The sequence below is a fragment of the Gossypium raimondii genome, chromosome 8 (genome assembly GCF_025698545.1).
Source record: "Gossypium raimondii isolate GPD5lz chromosome 8, ASM2569854v1, whole genome shotgun sequence".
Classification (NCBI taxonomy): domain Eukaryota; kingdom Viridiplantae; phylum Streptophyta; class Magnoliopsida; order Malvales; family Malvaceae; genus Gossypium; species Gossypium raimondii.
Window position 1 is genome coordinate 36,959,326 of NC_068572.1, and position 20,769 is coordinate 36,980,094.

A 20,769-nucleotide genomic window follows, 5' to 3' on the forward strand; every position below is an offset into this window, starting at 1 on the left:
TAATGAAATTAAAAAAATAAAAAAATAAAAAAATATTTTCTTACCATTTGTAATTGGAAGTCGAATATGTGTTTGTGATCCAAACGAATCAATGGAATTGACATTTTTAAAATATGTAACATTTATCAAATTAATTTATTCTATATACAAAAAATAATAATTTAACAATGAAATAAATTAAAATTTATAATAATATTATTAAAATATCACTAAATTAAAATTTATTTAATATAAAAATATCATTAAAATGCGACCCTATAATGATAGATGCAAGCATCTTAAAACTATTATTAAAAAATTAAACACATTAAAAAATAAATTATCTTGTATTACTTGAGATATTTGAGATGATGAAAATCGAACAAACGCATGAAATTACTAATACTTGGTAACTAAAAAGAAAACAATTTGGAATTTTTTAGAGATTGAGATAGAAAATTGAGAGAAAAATGATTTTGAGGATGAAATTTAGATGATGATTAGTTGTTGGATTAATTTAATTTTTTTTAAATTGATTTTTTTTTGTAATTATTGGTCAATGGTTAAAAAATTCAAAGGTCCAGATTTTTTAACCGTTGGGATCCAACGGTTTTGAGTTAAATTTTTTTTCTAAAAAATGTTTTATAGGGCGATGATGCCATGTAGGTAAAATCAACGGTCTAATTAGGCGTGCTTTTACCCATGTGGCACCTGCACTCCGTAAAATTGACCTATATCTCTAATTTAAAAACAAACCGGCTAATTTCCTTAATTTTCTTTTGAAATCAACATTTTTCTCTAATTTTTCCTAAAAAAGGTTTATTGATTTGTATATAATTCTCTCACTTATAGTTTTAGTGCTCATTTCATTTCTCTATTTGTATATGAAATTTTGGGTTTCTAAATAATTTTATAGAATTAGGATCAAATTAAGACGATTTAGAAATGTTAAGGGTTAATTTTTTTAGAATTATGACCAAATTGATACAATATATAAACATTGAAGACTAAACTTGTAATTATATCAGTTTTGAAACCATCACGTTATCTCTCCATTACAAACTTTGGGCCAGTTCTTCATTGCTTTTGAAAAGTGCTGTAAAAAAGTGCTTTTGAAAAATTTAAGTGTTTGGTATTGCTGTCAAAAAATAATTTTGAAGAATAAAATGTCCATTTTAGACATGATATTATAAAGTAACAAATATGTATTTAAATAATGTTCAAATTAGTAAATATTATGATATTTTAGTAAAAATATAAAAAATAATTTATTGTAACTTATTGTTAATATTTTAATATATAATATTAATTTTAAATATTTCTAAGTAATTAATATTAATTATTTATTAAATCTAATTAAAATATATAAACTATATTTAAATATTTAAATATAATAATTAAATATTTGTAATTAGATATTGACACAATTGTATTATTATAAAATTATTTTTATTTATAATTAATGCTTTTAACACATTTGTATTAGTTTATTTTAAAATGTATTTGAATATATAACTCATATTAGATATTAACATAACATAGAAAACATAAACCTACCAAATTAAAATATTACATATATTTGAATTAAAGTTTTAAAAGGGATAATATTTATATACCAAATATAAATACTAAAAATTTTACAATAGCATTTACAATTTAAAGTGAATTCATTAAACTAGAAGCTATAACATCTCTTGTTAGTTCCATTTCAAAACCACTTGAATTGTTTCATTCACCGTCATCATCACCATCATCATCGTCGTCGTCATCATCATCACTTTCTCGACCATGCGCATTTTCTGAATCAATAATATTCTCATATGCCCAGTTAAATTTTCTGAAATTTATATATAAAAGTTATAAAGCTAGCTGCAATGCAGATAAGCAACGCGATCATTTTAGTTGGCTAACCAGCGAAATAGCAAACTACCAGGCATACACATTATATGTTATTAATGCAGTCTGTGTATACATTGGATATTACTAAGTTGTCAAGGATACAACTCAATACTGCATGAAACACAAAGCATTTATTCGCAGAGAAAACTCGTCTGTTCTGTTACCACATGAAAACCCTTAACTAGATTGACAAGAACTCTAAATTGAATATGAGGCAAAATAATGCTTTAGAAGTTCTAGTAGCTAACTTATAAGCTTTAAGTAGGCTACAGAGATCAATAATTTCACCTCCAATCCACAAGGCCCCAAAGATCACAAGAGAAATATTCCACTGGTAAAACATGTGCTATTGTTGACACAAAATGAGAAGAGAATAATAAGGCTTCACTGCTGCTTTAGAAGAGGGACAATTGGGGGAGGAGTGTTGAACTTGATTTAATTCATTTAACAAAGTGAATAAAATCAGCTCTAATTCATATCCTCTGCATACAATGAGTTAATCCTAAAAAATGTGTATAGGATTGCTAAATGGATCCTGTTTTGGGTGGGGAGAGTACATAGTGCAACAATATCACTACATAAAAAACAATTAGAAAAATAAGGAAATACTTACAAACCTAATTGTTCAACAACTGTTAAGAAATGATCCCAACAAGTATACCGCTACGGAACAAGACCGAATCTGTTCCCATGTATATCAAGCAATGCAACTACTAGCACTAGAAGTTGTGTAACCAAAAAATAGATCACAGTGGGAGATCTCTAAGACTGAATTCTGCAAAAGCATAGCCAAAGGGACAAACTGTCAAAATATGCAGAGACTGAAGGAACAAAAGAATTAAAGAAAACAAAATATATCCTCACATCATAAAACCAATTAGCTTGAGCCACCAAGCATCTCCTACACTCTGTTTATAGCTTCCAACAGCCCATATAATAAGATATGCAACTTGTGAAAGAAAAACAAGTAGGGAAAAGATGATAACAGGCCACAGTAACAAATATTTCCTCCTGAAACGAAATCCTACAAGAAAGTAATCCCATGTTACTTTATAAGAAATGAAAACAACTTCAAATAGAACCATTAACATAACAATAATCAGAAAAAGAAGTTGAACTTATAAAAAATCCAAGAAGTCAAGAAATATCATAAACCCCTCTTCTAATTTTCTTATAGACTCGGGGTTATGTAACATTAAAGACTGCTGAATTCTACAATAAGCACTTAGCAAAGTTCATTAGATACGTACAACAAAATCTAAAGCACCAACGAGATAAAGGTCGTAAGAAAAAACAATGAACAAAAAACTGAGACCTTATTGAATTATGGAAAATTAGAACTACAGAACTGCAAAGATAAAGCAAAACATTACTAGAAAATCTTCACCACTTACCTATTTTAGGTGCAGTATACTGAATGAGAAGGAAAGCGATCAAATCAACAAGAGAGATCAAACTCCAATTGAGCAATGAAGCTTCAAAAAAGACAAAACAGGTAAAAACTATTAATTAATTGATGGCAGAGCATATATGTTTTTGTATATGCATACACACAACAAAAAAATTGCAGTTTCAAACAGTAACTCATTAAAGAAATAAATGATCTCAACATCAATAGAGAATTTTTCTTGCTGGGAGTCTTCCATGTAGAGCATTCTGTAAGTTATCCATTTACAGGTATTAACTTATAAAATTTAAAATTAACACTCTATGGCACTCTGCTAAAACCGTGTCTCGAAGCTCATTAACAAACCAACCTGTCCCTCACCAAACAGAATACCAATGAACTTTTCACTTTTCAAGTGACTTTTAACTGCAAAATCCCTTCTACCCTTCTCACCATATCAGGTTCCAAAATAACAAAGACTGGATGATGTCCTGTGTCACAAGCTAATTTTAAACTAGGTTCAGGTACCCAGGAATTAGATTTTTACAGTCTCAAAAACTTGAAACTTAAAATTGGTACTGGTCTAGTTCAAGAATGACCCCTTAAAGTGAATTTTCCAAACAATATATGAAAAGAACAGAAGGCTGCATATAAATGCAAAGACTAGTGTTCCCATCATGAACTCATGAGCAACAAACAAAATCCTTACTCTTAAACAGTAGCTTGGATAATAAAAAAAAGGTCATTTAGAATCTCCTCAACTTCCTAAGACACTCCCTTATGGAATTTGGACTTGGTTATTTCTCTATGGGATATAGCATAGCTCAAATTATACTGATAAACACGAGCACTCTAAGACATAGCTCAAACAATGATTTTAAGGAGAAAGAATTTCTGTAAAATTTCTGTAAAAATCAAACAATTAGAAAACAACTAAAAACTAAAGCATAATGAATAATTAAAGAGAAGAAGAAGAAAAGAAACTCACCGGCAGAAGAGGAACAAAGAACCAGAGGAAAGAACTTTGAAAGAGAAAATGTGAAAAGAATGGGTATAGCCAAAGAACCAGAGGAAAGAACGTTTTTTGGGGAGAAGACAGATTAAAAATGGAAATTATCAGCCAAAAGAAAAGTTAAAATTTTTAACTTTTCCATCTGCCAAAAAGTACTTTTTTTAAGCTGAAAATTATTCTGAAATGGTGTTTGTTCTTCATTACTTTTAAGGGAAAAAGACTTTTTCTTACAAAAGTCCATATGAGAAGCAAAGGAGAACGGAGCCTTAACTACACCTAATAGAGTTGGACCAAAAAAGACAAATAGAATTAATTTTGAAACTTTAATAATTAAGTGAAAAAGGAAAAAGAATTAAGCATAGTTTGGTGACATGTACTGTAATTTACCCTAAACAGAAATAAGAATTGATTGCAATTGTAATATTTAATTTTATAACATTGTCTATATTGATGAGAGTAATAATGTTTTGGTAAACTAGATTGCTACTCACGCATATTTTTTTAGTCACTGTATTATATATATATATATTTTTATTTTTCTTTAATTTTATTGAAGTTGCTTTATTTTAGTTTAGTTGAATGAAAATATAGAATAATAGAAATGGATCATGTAAAATTATTTTGTTTTACATTTTTCTATATTTTATATGAATAATATTTTAGTGATCTAGCAATTAAATTTATCCATATAAAATTTGAAATTATTAGATTTTTTATAATATCAATTTAGAATATTGTATATATTAATATCTATCAAATAATTAAAAGTTTTTATATAAAATAAAAATTAAAAATTAATTTATGTCAAATGATTTATATACCACCATTAAATATTTACGTCAATTAAATGGCTGTCTGGACTTTTCGTTCATCCTTTTCATTTGTTTTCTTCTTCTCCTTCTCTTCATATATTTTCTCTGTGGGTTGGTATTTATAAATGTCAAATATATAAAAAATATTATCTAGTTTGAACAAATTTGTATTTGGAAAGACAAAGTCTTTTTAAAAATGAGGTAAGCAAGTAGTATTTCTTTTCTAAAAATGGGTTTTATTTTTAGAATTTTTAATTTTGTTCAAAGTTTTTTATTTATAAAATTTAGTTTTATTTGTAATTTCTTCTTAATTTCATTTTATGTTTTCATATATATCAAAATAAATTTTTATAATAATTAATATATTTTATATGTTATGAATATCTTGTTAAGTAAATGTCTATCTGATTAAGATAAAATTTTGATTTACTTTAAATTTTTATAGTTATTAGAATTAGATCTTTACTTCTTTTATACTTCTTATGCTTATAAATAGAGATTCTAATGAAGCATTGTAATAATCTTTGTTTATCAATAAAGTACATTCTCTATCGCTTTCATATTTTTTTTGTTCTTTATTCTCTCCATCTTTATTTATTTTATAACATGTTATCAGCACGATGATTCTTTATTTTTTTCAAAATCTTTCGAAGTCGTCCCACAAATCAAATTTCTTTTCACCTTAAACTTTCACCCTTACAATTTCATCTTCAAGATGTTGAAAGATTCAATCTTAGAATGGATTATGGTTCTTATTCCCGATCTTTGATTTATTGTACAAGCATGTGTAAAGAATAGATTTGTGCTTGTGATAATAGTCAAGGCGATGACGATGATGTTAAAGATCTTCAGATATATTTTACTATATTTTATTTATTATATTATGTTTATTATAATTGGAGAATATTCATGACAACATGAATGAATAGATTTTGATTTAAAATCCACCCATTTTTATGATGGTGATTATGAAATAAAAAATCAATAGAGGTGTTTAGAAGTCTACCCTACCAAATTTGTTACATTCCCTGAAGTGAATGCAAACATAAAGAAAATAAAAAAATATAATTATGGACCACTAAAAGTGGGAACACAGTAATAAATAAGAGAACAATGAGAGTTCTCAAGATAACTCTTCAAAGGGTAAAGATAACTTATGTTATCAATGTGATATGAAATATTATTGGCCACATATGTGGTGTATGCCCAAATATTTTGTTCCTGTTAAATATTCTTTGAGGAAGGATATGAAAATGTAATAATGAATTCTATCATTACAGATAGAAAATATTTATCTTTTTGGTATGAAACAAACAAATATTATTCCAATATTTGATAGTACAAAATTAGTTGAAAGCTCGGAAGAGCTAATATATCAATATTTAAAAAGCACAAAATTTGTGATGGTTAATGCTTTACTTTTAAAAATATTTGTAATGGATCTCATATTGAGATTGTGAATGAGGAAAATATTATATTTCATATGAATAAAAAAAGGGGATTAGGTTATTAATTTATATTTATTTTATAATCTTTGTGATTTTCTTTTGTCATCATCCCCATTAAAGGGTTGAAAGTAAAATATCTGACTGTGAAAGATCTACTTATGAGTAATAGAATATGATAATTCTATCTAAAGCTTATTATGGTTGGATGCACCTAAAGTTGCAAGTTTTTTTTTAAAAACTGTGAATATAACTTTACAGTATTTAGAATAAGTTCTCAATTAAAATTACGTGGTAAAGTATTAGTGATGAGAACTTGCAAAAGAGAAAACTTATGTATGAAGAGTCATTGGTTATGTACCTGTTGTACACCTGCAAAATAAGATCCACTCTCAAAGTTTGCTATTAATAGATTTTTGGGCATTTTAAGATTTTAGCATATTCCACAAGCGAATCGCATATAATTATTTGGAAATTATATTTATTAACTTAGTAGCATTATAGACTTCACATTGATTTAGACATTTCCAGTAGTAAATGTCACAACTTATATGTGGATACAAATTAAAATGAATGATAATAAAATTATCAATTTGTTACAATTTAGTACAATTGAAACACATGTTAAAGTAAACTAGAAGTTTACTAATACAAATGCATTTACTACTTGACGTGACCAGTTAGACCATCTTGGATCATATATGATGCGAAAATTAATTGAGAATTCATATGGACATTCATTAAAGAGCCAAAAGATTCTTTAATTTAAAGAATTCTCATTTGTTGCTTGTTCTCAATAAAAAATGATTCTTAGAAACTCACTAGCTAAAGTTGAGATTTAATGTCTTGCATTTCTGAAATGAATACGGGCCCATTCATCCACCATGTGGATGGTTTTAATATTATATGATTTTGGTAGATGCATCTACAAAATAATCACATGCGTTATCAACTCGCAACCTGTCGTTTGCGAGATTGTTTGTTTAAATGATTAATTTCAGATTATGCAATTAAAATAATTCATCTTGCTAATATTGGTGAGTTTACATCCCAAGTTTTCAATGATTATTGCATGTCAATTGAGATTAAAGTTGAACATCCTGTAGCTTATGTTCACACACACAATGATTTAGCTAAATTGTTTATCAAAAGCCTCCAGCTAATAGCTAAATCATTACTTATGAGAACAAAAATTTCTATTTCAACATGAGATTGTATTGATTTACATATTGTACACATCAAGCCAATAAATTATAAATACTCCCTATTACAATTGATTTTTGGTAAAGAGCCAAATATTTCCCATATTACAATTTTTGGATGTGCGGTATATGTTCCAATTGCTCCACCACAATGCACAAAGATGGGTTATAACATGAGATTGAGAATGTATATTTATATGAGTTTTCTTATAGTATTTTTGAGCTATTAATTTGATATTTAGTTATGACATGAGTTGTCAGTTTTCCCAATATTAGGGGGAGAGAATAAAAAGCTAGATTAATAAAGTACTTGAAATGAATTATAAATGTCTAAGATCTTTGTACAAAGCAATGCGAACTAGAAGTTCAACAGATAATTCATTTTACAAATCAACTACCAAATTCATTAAACCTCACATACCAATTGAAAATGCTTCAATACGAATTGATTTCCTAATAGGACAAACTGTTAGTGCAAAATAAAGTAATCCATGCTTGAAGCGTGGAAGATCGGTTGGTTCCAAAGATAAAAATCCTTGTAAAAGAAAAGGAGCAAACATTCAAAATGGTCATATAGTGGAGGTAGGGGTTCTTGAAGAGACACATGACATAACTAATTATAAAACTCAAAAAGATATTCAGGTACCTAAAAGTGAAAATGGAAATGATTATGTCAATATGAGAAAAAGATGGAACCAAAAAAAAAATGTAGTCGTCGACAACAATTTTGCTTATAATGTTGCTATTGAAATAACAAAATAAAATGATGATCTTGAGTCTAAATCTACTAAGGAATGTAAAAATAGAAAAGATTGACCAAAATGGAAGTATGCAATTCAAGCAGAATTGGATTCACTTTCTAAACGTGAAGTTTTTGGACCTGTAGTCGAAACACCTAAAGGTGTAAAGCTAGTAGGATATAAATGGGTATTTGTGCAAAAACACAATGAAATTGATGAAGTCGTAAGATATAAAGCTCAACTTACAACACAAGGATTTTTGCAAAGTCCCGACATTGATTATGACGAGACATATTTTCCTGTAGTGGATGCAATCACATTTAGATATCTTATTAGTTTGGCAGTACGTGAAAAACTTGACATGCATCTAATGGATGTTGTTATAACCTATTTATATGCTATACTTGATAGTGAAATTTATATGAAAATCCTAGAAGGATTTAAAATTCCAGAAGGATATAGAGTTTCTTGAGAAGATTGCTCGATCAGATTAAAGAAAAGTTTATATGGATTAAAACAATATGGACATATGTGGTACAATCATCTTAGTGAATACTTGTTAAAGAAGGCTCCAAAAACGATCCAATTTGTCCATGTGTCTTTATAAAAAGGTTTGGATCAGATTTTGTGATAATTGTTGTTTATGTTGATGATTTAAATGTTATTGAAACTCCTGAAGAGCTTCAAAATACAATAAATTGTTTAAAGAAAGAATTTGAGATGAAAGATCTTGGAAAAACAAAGTTTTATCTTGGCTGACAAATTGAACATTTAAAAGATGAAATTCATATTCATTAATAAACTTATATGGAAAAGATATTAAAGAAATTTTACATGGATAAAGCTCACCCATTAAGTACTCCGATGGTTGTATAATCATTAGATGTGAATAAAGATCAATTTTGTCCTTGCAAGAATGATGATGAGTTTCTTGGTCCTGAAGTACCATATCTAAGTGTCATAGGGTTATTGATGTATCTTGCAAACAAGACAAACCTTGATATAGCTTTCGTTGTAAACTTGTTAGCAAGATTTAGTTCTTCTCCAACACGTAGACATTGGAATGGAATTAAACATGTATTTAGATATCTCAGAGGGGCCATTGATATGATGTTATTTTATTCAAATGATTCAAAATCTCTATTATTCGGTTATACTGATGCTGGATACTTATCAGATCCATATAAAGGCCGATCTCAAACAGGATATTTATTTACATGTGGCGTACTGCCATATTATGGCGTTCAACAAAGCAAACATTACTTACCGCTTCTTCAAATCATGCAAAAATAATTGCAATGTATGAGGCAAGTCGAGAGTGTATTTGACTAAGGTTATTGACCCAACATATCTAGAAGATATTTAATTTGCCTTTATAGGAAAAGATGCCAACTATCTTATATGAAGATAATACATGTAGAGCTCAATTGAAGGGTGGTTACATCAAAGGTGATAGAATGAAACATATTTCACCAAAATTATGCTTCACCCATGATCTTGAGAAAAGAGGTGATATAAATGTTCAACAAATTCGTTTTAGTGATAATTTAGCAGATCTTTTTACTAAGGCATTGCCAACTTCAACTTTTGAAAATCTACTACACAAGATTGGAATGTGTCAACTCATAGATGTAATGTAATGTTGCCATTAGGGAGAGTTTAAAACAAGTTGTACTCTTTTCCTTTGACTAAGGTTTTGTCCTATTGGGTTTTCCTGGTAAAGGTTTTTAATGACGCAGCTTGTAATAGAAGATTGTGTACTCTTTTTCCTTTATTAGGTTTTTATCCCACAAGGTTTTTCCTAGTAAGGTTTTAACGAGGCACATTATCTAGCAATGGACATCCAAGGGGGAGTGTTATGAATATCTTATTAAGTGGATGTCCATCATGATCAAGATAAAGTTTTAATGTACTTTAAATTCTAATAGTTATTAGGATTATATCTTTACTTCTTTTATACTTCTTATGCCTATAAGTAAAGACTCTAATGAAGCATTGTAATAATCCTTTTATCAATAAAGCACATTCTCCATTGCTTTAATATCTTCTTTGTTTTTATTCTCTCCATCTCTCTTTATTTTATAACAACATAGAATTTTATAACAACATAGACTTAATAATAAAGAATGTCTAATTGAATCTTAATTCCAAAGTATGAGAGTGGACAGTTGTATCCACGAGGGTGAATGAAATTAAGCATGATTTAAACAAATACTCATATTTATATAATTAAAATATTCATAATTTATAATATAAATATTTATTAGTAAAATATTAATGCAAATGTTTTTAATAAAATATTAAGAACATTATTTAAAATTATTAAATTTAAAATTTATTTTTCTTCAAAAAATAAAATTAATTTTCAAATAAATTTATAATATTGAATAAATTTATTAAAATAGTTAATTAGATTATTACATATAAACATGTATGTTTAATAAAATTAAAATTATAATATTAACAAAATTAAAATTTATAATACTTTATATCAATATTTTAATATTCTTAAAAATAAAAAATTTAAAATTATAAAATATTATTAATAACAATATTAGGAAAATGTTTTTCATAAATTATTCTCCATAAAACTAGATTTACTCATCTATCTATCTAGGCTCGAATGTCCGCCCAAAATTTGGAAGGATTTGTGCAAAAATAGTAGACCCAAAAAATAGGTTTGAGCAAAAATCTTAGGTCTGTTTAAAATATGGTTCGGGCTCGGGCTTGAATATTTAAGATTTGAGCTCGATCCGGCCTGTTTTTAAGTTTGTAATATTTTATATTATGTTATATATATAATGTAATTTATAACACATAAAAATTAAATATATAATAATATATAAGACTTATAATGTAAACATAAAAAAATGTTATTATTATATATAAAAATTTAATAAATAAAATATAAAAATATTAAATATTAAATATTAAATTAAAATAATATAAAATTTTTAAAATTTTAAAAATAATATAAAGAGGACTAAAAAGTAATCATTTACAAATATATAGTAAAATGACCTGACCCATCTTATTAACACTTCTACTTGTACGTAAAAATAAATACGAGCTAGAAAGTTAATTGAGTTAGGTTGAGTTGGGTGAGAATTAACTTTAGGCTCAACGGCTCCGTGGGTCCCTACCTACTTAGATTTAGTAAGTATTTTAACTACTTACATATAAATTGGGCCTCGCTTGCATTTGAATTAAGCAACGGAAAAACTAAAGGAAAAGTTTTTTTCTTTTAAATGGAAACATCAGACATTTCATTAGTGATTGACAGCATCAGTCAAAATAACTTGGTGAATACAAGCAGGATAGTTCTTAATCCAATACAAATCATTATCAAGAGTACTGCTCATGGGCAGCCTTGTTGCCTTCTCGTCGTGTATGGTTGATACGAAACTTAGCCAACTGTTGTAGCAAGGATTTGGCCTTGTCAAGAATTTGTCCAATCTCGGAGAAGTCTTCTTCTTTACCAATCATTTCTTTCATAATCACTCTTGTATCTCCTTCAAAAATAACATAGGAAAATCTCATGTCAATAGTTTTTTCAACGGCTTTAAAAGCTGCAATGGCTTCCGCAGTAGCAGCGTTTGCTGCAATTGGCAATTTCAAAGCTGCTGCCCCTACCACAAATCCTTAACACAACTCCCACCCCTCCATTGTTGTTTGATGCCTTAAAACTAGCATCGAAGTTGACCTTAATAAGATTGGAGGTTGGGCTTCTCCATTGGCAGCAAGGTGAACAGCCATCACTTCTTTTGCTTTAGTGAAATCCTTGCAGCAATTCTTACCACTTTCAACAATTCTTCCATCGATATCATTGGAATTGAGAAAAAACAGAAGAAGCATTTAATGTCCAAATAAAAATTAAGGAACCTGTCAAAATCATCTTCCTTCAATTCTCGAGTTGCAATTTCAATCCAATGCACCCCATTATTCACGTCCCCATTGCATATCTGATTTGAAAATCCACTTAAGGCCACTCTCGCAATAGGGCATTCATAATATCTTAAACAAGCAAAACTCGCCCCTTGTATTCGTGCATTCAAAGCACAACCTGAGGGGAGAATATTATTGCACTCTTTAACAGAAGATCTTGATTTTCTTGCTCACCTTCGCTTTGCATATGAATTTCCATGCAATTTTATGAGGTCCCAACTCATCAGCCGATTGAAGCAAACGTTTGCTATACCCACTTGGAACTGAGTAATTCCCATCAGCATTCCAGTTTCAGATCAATTTATCTTTACCATTCTGGTTCACCAATGGAATCTTGCAAATTACCTTTGGTTTCTCTTTAGAGAAATCCTTCTTAATAAGGTTCTCCTTTCAAACCATTCGGTTTGCATCAATGAGTTCACAAACCTTAGATTCTTCATTGAAGTTGGTACATGGGGATTGAGCCAAGGAATTTAATTGGGCCGGAATCCAAACATCTTCTTTAGTTTGCGTGGTGAGACCATTTCCTATCCGCCATCTAGCACCTTTATGAAGAATAGCTTTGCTGCTCCAAATGCTTCTTCAAAGGATAGAGGGGTTGCAGGGTTGCAACCAACACTTGCTTCCATAAAGGAACAATTCAGAAAGTATCTAGCTTTAAAAACTCTATGGCAAAGTGAGTTATTATGGATGAGATGCCATCCTTGTTTCGCTAATAGAGTAAGGTTGAAGAAATGCAAAACCCAAAACCCCCTATACTCTTTGGTTGACAAACTTTGTTCCATTTGAACAAAGGTATTCCTTTTCCTTCATCATTGTTGTGCCACCAAAACCTTCTTATTACCTTTATTTATCTTATCGCAAAGGGATTTCGGGAATAGAAGCATTGCATACCATGGAATTGCTTTAAGAACAGTTTTAATAAACACCTTTCTTCCACCAAAAGAAAGAACTTTTTTCGGTCATCCTTGTCGAAACCATTTTATATTTGAAAAGCAGGGATCGACCTTTAAAAATAAAGTGGGAGCCGCCACCGGTCTTTTATTAAGGTGTGATCGGTTCACCATTAAAATAAATTTTAGGTCTGCGAGATTTGAGAAAACAGGTTCGGGAGTCGGTTACTCACGAGAAAGGGTTAGCACCCTCGTGACGCCCAAAATCGGTACCGAATTGATTGTTTGATGTCTTAATGTCGAAACTTTTGAAAAGATTTTAAAAAATACAACCCTTTTTAATTTCAAATTTGAATAAACCAAGTTGAGCAATAAGATGTACTCGTTTTGCAGAGATAAATTGCCATACTCAGTGAGTTAGGGTATAACAGTTCAATCTCTGAAATTAGATTTGTTCCCTTTTTTTAGAAAATCATGTGATTTAAAAAGGAGATTCGATTATTTAAATCAATCGAGAAATTCGAACCCAGTAAGTTAGGGTTTGATCCCTCGAAATTCTTAAACAACCGACATTGCCTTTATTCTTTTGAAATCGAGATAACAAAATGTCATATCCAGTAAGTTAGGATCTAACATTTTGAAATCTTAAGAATTTTATTTTAATAATTGAAGGTTTTTTTATTATAAAATGGGCGCTTGATTATCTAAGTTCATCGAGAAGAATCGAAGCCCAGTAAGTTAGGGCACGATTCTCTCGGGAATCTATGAACGCCAAGCCCCTTTTTTTAGGATCATGAAATAAAACGATTATGAAGCTTTAATAAAAAAATCAATTCTTACAAAAAGAACATGATTAAACAACGATACATATAATGTAAAAGGAAAATAACAATCCAAACTCAAGCTAGAGGTAATTTAACAAATAATAGGCAAATACGAACATTGGCTCTAATTATATCATTCAAACGTCCATATTAAAAATTAAGCAACCCATAAAATCATAATCAATTAAACAAACAATAACAACGATAAGTAATATGAATGTTTGATTCAATTTGGTAATAGAACTAAGAGAACAATTAAAAGGTTTGAATGAATTTTAAACGAAAGATTAAAAAACTAAAGAAATAAATAAAAAATGTAGCAAAATAAAAGTGAACAATTTGAAGTTAATATATACATTCTAATTTATCTAAATAAAACTTAGTAAAATTAATAGTATATACCTAATAATGATATATAAAAGTTAAATAAATCAAATAAAATAACAAATTTAAAAGGAATAAGGCTTTTATGCATAAGAAAATATCACTTGAAATTAATAATACATCATTATATGCATACGTACATAAACTACTAAAAATACTATATATGCCTACATATATAAAACTATAAAGCATTATTATTAAAAAAAATTAAAGTTTATTACATATATATGCGTTCATGAACGAAAATAAACAAAAAGGTATGTAAAAAGCATATTAAGATGATATCTAAAACATAAAAGATTTATAACATTAAGTAACGAATTTATGAAAAGAAAAAAAAATTAAGATGAATTATTAGGGATTAAATTAGAAATAAAACAGAATTGAAGGGAAAATGTCGAAAATAGAATAACATGGCGGGTCAAAGTGTGACATGCAGATAACATGGGGACCAAATGGGAAATATTTCCCGTACCCGAAAACGCAACGTCTTTGCACGGACCGAAATGACGCCATATTAGAATGCAGGGCAAAAAAATTAAAAATAAGAAGGACTGATATAGAAACGTGCAAGGGCAGAAGGGCCATTTTGTGCAATATACCCAAATGCTAGAAGACGCGCGGATCCTCCTCGGATCGGGTCACCGCGCGGGTCAGAGGCTTCTAAATGGCGTCGTTTTTCAACGCACATAGGCACCCCATTAGCCTGATCAGCAACCCCCCTTTTTATTTTCAAAACAAATATAAAAAAAGAAACAAAAGAAAGAGGAAGTTAAACCCTAGGCCCCTTTCATGCGCCGCTCGACGATTCATCACCCCTTTTTAGAGACTCTTCGAACCTTACTCCCAAACTCCGATGACGACGAAAAAAGAGCAAAAGGTCCGGTCGAGGTACGTCTTGCTCTTTTTGTTACCTTTTTCAAAAACAATTGATAGATGTAAAAATGAAAGAAGAAAAAAAAACTGTGAAAGAAGAAAAAGGAAACTTGAAATCACCTTTTTGGTGTTTTTGTATTCTGATTGCGTAAAAAGTAAGTGTTATAGCCTATTCTTGGTCTTTTATAGTCTCTATTTACAAAAAATAAAATGAAAAAAAATCAAAGCAAATCACCCCCATTCTGTCCCTTTTCATTTTCTCTCTCTGTTCCTTTTGTGTGCTGTTGGTGTCTGCTTGTTTGTGCGTCTCTTACAAGTACGAAGTGCAGGGTTTGGGATGTGGCACATACGGATGTGCGCAAGTGCGCGTACGGAGACTCATGTGAGTGGTGCTACGTGCGTGGGGAGTGGCTTGGGGAAGCGGCGGCTGAAGACCCCAGAAACCCTAGGGTTTCTGTTTGTTTCAGTTCTGGGCTAGGGGTATTGGGCCACCGTAATTGGGCCATTCGGGTTTAGGCTAGTTGGGCTGTACTAATTTTGGGTTTGTAATTGGACTGTTATTAGACCATTTAATTTTGATTTTTTATTTGGTTTACTCCACTAGCGGGCCGGGCAAATATTGGGCCTTATAGTTGCCCCTCTTTACTCATTGTTGTGTAATGGAAATGAAGCAAAGAGTAAAAATGACCAATTTTGCCCGGTCGTGTCGGACCTTGGTAGCCCTACTGCCTCTTTAGAGGTGTAAGAATTGGTGCTTCGATCCACTCCACTGCAACATTAGGGAGATAGGACTTGTAACTTTAACTTGTTCTGCTACAACTTTAAAGATAAGTCTGATGCGATCTGCTCTACTGCAACTTCAGAGAGATAATACCTGTAATTTTCAACCTACTCCACTGCTGCTCAGGGAGACAAGGCTCGGTGGCTTAAATCTGCTTCCTACTATCCTGGAAAGAAAAGATTTGCCGTATTTGATCTGCTCCACTACTGCTTGGGAGATAAGATCTGCTATCTTTAACCTACTCCGCTGCTGCTCAGGGAGACAAGGCCTGGTGGCTTAAATCTGCTTCCCACTATCTTGGAAAGACAAGATTTGCTGTCTTTGATCTGCTCCACTACTGCTTAGGGAGATAAGATCTGTTATCTTTACTGATCATTTCTCTGGAGAACATGACATGTGTAATGAACCTAATTATGCCTAATGATTAGGATGACATGATCAAGATGAATCCAATGCTCCTAACTAGACATGAGTGAATGGTATTTTCATGAATGCAAGATGCTGCTGTATCACTCAAAATCTATTAAGGCTTTTTTCACAATCGTGCTTTAACACCCTCATTCCTGGCCGGTGCTTTCAACAAAACGCTTAATTAAAATGCCCCCGCTGTAAACCTCCAAACTCGATTCACTGGGTTGTGTTCAATATGCAACTCAAAAAAATGAGGAGATCCGGTCTTTTCTCATTATTTCCAATCGCAATTGAAGGATACCAAACGTGTAAATCTTTGGTTTACATGCCATTCACAAGATGCCACATCAAATACTTGTGCACGAAGAATTTTTCTCCAAAAAGATCTCATCTTTCTAACTCATGATTATTGCTGACATTTCGTTCAATTGATGCTTCTGTCAACAAAATCCAAAAGGGATTGTTTAAAAATAAGAATTTTCTTAGATTTCTGACCTTTAATCCTGGTTCATTCTAAATAATAGTCCTTTTTCAGGTTACTGTATTATTTAGAAACATTTTCGGAGTAATATGCAAAACTTCCTTTGTGAAAACTCTAGTAGTCCATTAATCATTATTCCAATGCAACATGTTTGTTGAAAGATTATAACTATGAATAAAAGTTGGTTCTGAGCATAGCTCAAAGGAGACAGAATATCGACAATAGCAACAGAAAAATAAAAAAGAAGTTGATTGAGAATGTGTATATTATAAAAAAGAAAAAGGTATTTTCAAGAATAAAATAAGAACTAGGTGCCTCAGTGATTGCAGCTTGAATTTCTCCGTACAAACTTCTGAAGACTATTCTGAGTTTGACATGTGATTAGGAGATCTGCAGTACTCTGGCCATTCTCCCCGATGTCGTATACCCTTTCTTGTTGGTTCAGGTATAGCAAGATCATTGTGTGCCCCATTCAAAATTTGAACATTTCCAATCTCTTCATGACCCACTCTAATCAATATTTGAGCCGCCCTTTTCGGGTTTTCGACTTAAATCCCTTTTGGTCTCAAGGCGCCCTTTGCGGGTTTTCACCTTGGACTCTCCAAATCCTTTTTTTAGGAAGAAAAGCGCCCTTTGCAGGTTTTCACTTTGGTCCCCCTTCTTTCAAGTGAAGTATTTCTTGACGAAATCTGTGTTTACGGGGTTTGGCAAGCTTTTACCATCCATCTCACTTAGGATCAAAGCTCCACCAGAAAAGGCCTTCTTTACAATGTAAGGACCTTCCCAAATTGGCATCCATTTTCCTCTAAAGTCTTTTTGTATAGGAAAAATCTTTTTTAGCACCAAGTCTCCTTCGCGAAATGCTCTAGGGCGAACCTTTTTATTATAGGCTTGCATAATTCGTTTCTGGTACATTTGCCCATGACGAATGGCTCTTACCCTCTTTTCCTCTATTAGGTTCAACTGATCGTTCCGAGATTGGACCCATTCGGCTTCGTCCAACTGTAGTTCAGATAACACTCGTAGAAAAGGGATCTTAACTTCAATGGGTAATACTACTTCCATTCCATAAACTACAGAAAAAGGTGTTGCCCCGGTAGAAGTTCTAATGGATGTTCGATAAGCAAGGAGAGCAAATGATAATTTCTCGTGCCAATCCTTGTAAGTTTCTGTCATTTTCCCATGATTCTTTTAAAGTTCTTATTGGCCGCCTCCACTGCACCATTCATTTTTGGACGATACGGCGATGAGTTATGATGTTTGATTTTAAATTGGCTGCAAACCTCTGCTATTGTGCTATTGTTCAAATTCAACGCATTGTCGGATATGATTCTCTTAGGCATTCCATATCGACAAATAATCTCTTTTTTCAAGAACCTGCTGACTACTGACTTCGTAACATTTGTGTATGAAACAGCTTCTACCCATTTGGTAAAGTAATCAATGGCCACGAAGATGAAACGATGCCCATTAGAAGCCTTTGGTGATATCGGCCCAATGACATCCATACCCCACATGGAAAACGGCCATGTAGAGGTCATGACGTGAAGTGGTGAGGGGGGTGCATGCATCTTGTCTCCGTAAATCTGACATTTATGGCATTTCTTGACATAATTAATGCAATCCCCTTCCATAGTGGACCAATAGTATCCAAATTTCATGATCTGTCTGGCCATGGTGAAACTATTGGCGTGCGTCCCACAGATACCCTCATGGACTTCCTCCAAAATTTTCTTGGCTTCCACAGCATCCACACATCTTAACAGTACTTGATCTTTCCTTCTTTTGTATAGCACTTCCCCATCTAAGACATATTCAATGGCTATTCTTCTCAGAATCTTGTCGTTCTCTGTTGTTTGACTAGGGTACTCCCGATTCTTCACATACTGTAGGATACTCTGATACCAAGGATGATAATCTTTTCCCCTCTACTCAATACTGTAGCAATGAGCTGGGGTTTCATAGATACTCATCTGAATAGGCCTCATTACCTCAAATCTGTTCACCTGAATCAACGAAGCCAGAGTAGCCAATGCATCAGCCATTTGGTTTTCCTATCGTGAGAGATAACAGAAGGTGATATCGTCAAACTCATCAACCAATTCGATGACCAGCTTTCTATAACTGATTAACTTAGAGTCTCTAGTTTTCCATTCCCCTTTGAGTTGGTATATCACCAATGCGGAATCCCCATACACTCTTAGCATTTTGATGTTTCGTTCAATGGCGGAATCCCCATACACTCATATTCTGCTATATTATTTGTGCAATCAAAGTCCAACTTGCTAGCCACAGGGTAATGATCTCCACTTGGGGATACCAAGACTGCCCCAATTCAATTACCCATAGCATTCGAAGCTCCGTCGAAATTTAACCTCCACATGTGATCCCTTTGAGAATTTTCTTCAGTGTTTGCCACATACATCAAGTCCTCGTTTGGAAAATCAAAGTTTAAAGGCTCATCGTCTTCCAAGGCTCTACTAGCCAGGAAATCAGCTATTACACTCCCCTTTATGGTCTTCTGATTTACATATACTATGTCAAATTCGGAGAGCAGGACCTGCCATCTAGCCATTCTCCCATTTAAAACAATTGATTCCATCATATATTTTAAAGGATCCAACTTTGAAATTAGCCAAGTCGTATGATACAGCATATACTACCTTAGTCTTCATGTTGCCCAGATTAAAGCACAACACAATTTCTCAATTGATGAGTATCTCATTTCACAGCCAGTGAATTTCTTGCTGAGATAGTATATTACTCTTTCCTTCCTTCCCGTTTCATCGTGTTGGCTCAATACACATCCCATGGAATTCTCAAACACCGTTAGATACAATATCAATGGCCTATCCGGACTTGGAAGTGATAGTACGGGAGTATTAGCCAAATATTACTTTATCTTGTCAAAAGCCTCCTGGCATTCCTCATCCCAATCACCCGGATTGTGCTTGTTCAAAAGACGGAATACTGGATCACATTTCTCAGTCAATTGTGAAATGAATCGAGCAATGTAATTTAATCTTTTTAGGAAACTTCGGACTTCTTTCTGAGTGCGTGGAGGGGGTAGGTCTCGGATTGCCTTCACTTTGTCCAGGTCCACCTCAATCCCCTTCTTACTAACTATGAAGCCTAATAACTTCCCTGATCTGGCTCCAAACGTGCATTTTGCTGGGTTAAGCTTGAGCTGAAATTTCATCAATCTCAAAAATAATCTTTTTAAGACTTGAACATGTTCTTCTTCAGTTCTAGACTTTGCAATCATATCATCAACATAGACTTCGACATCCTTATGCATCATGTCATGAAACAAAGTCACCATAGCTTTTTGATACGTTGCTCTCGCATTCTTCAATCCGAAGGGCATTACTTTGTAACAAAATGTTCCCCATAAAGTAATGAATATTGTTTTCCCCATATCTTCGAAGTGCATCTTTATCTGATTGTATCCAGAAAAGCCATCCATGAAAGAGAATAGTGAGTAGCCCGCCGTATTGTCTACCAAAGTATCAATGTGAGGCAACGAAAAATTGTCTTTTGGACTAGCCTTATTCAAGTCCCTGTAATCCACACACATTTGTACCTTTCCATCTTTCTTGGGAACGGGAACAATGTTTGCTACCCAATCTGAATACTTGATCTCTTGTAAGAATCCAGTATTGAACTGCTTCTTGACTTCTTCTTTTATTTTTAGCACA

The 20,769-nt window shown here is 31.9% G+C and overlaps 1 long non-coding RNA gene across 1 annotated transcript; it reads right to left on the minus strand.

Annotated features, from left to right (window-relative positions):
• Window positions 1–1,527: 1,527 nt before the first annotated feature.
• On the minus strand, window positions 1,528–4,519 carry LOC105791356 (uncharacterized). Its single transcript, XR_001132944.2, has 4 exons — window positions 4,254–4,519; window positions 3,273–3,353; window positions 2,743–2,902; window positions 1,528–2,653 (listed from the first exon to the last, which is right to left on the minus strand). It is a non-coding gene; the product is annotated as an uncharacterized LOC105791356 (long non-coding RNA).
• Window positions 4,520–20,769: the final 16,250 nt, after the last annotated feature.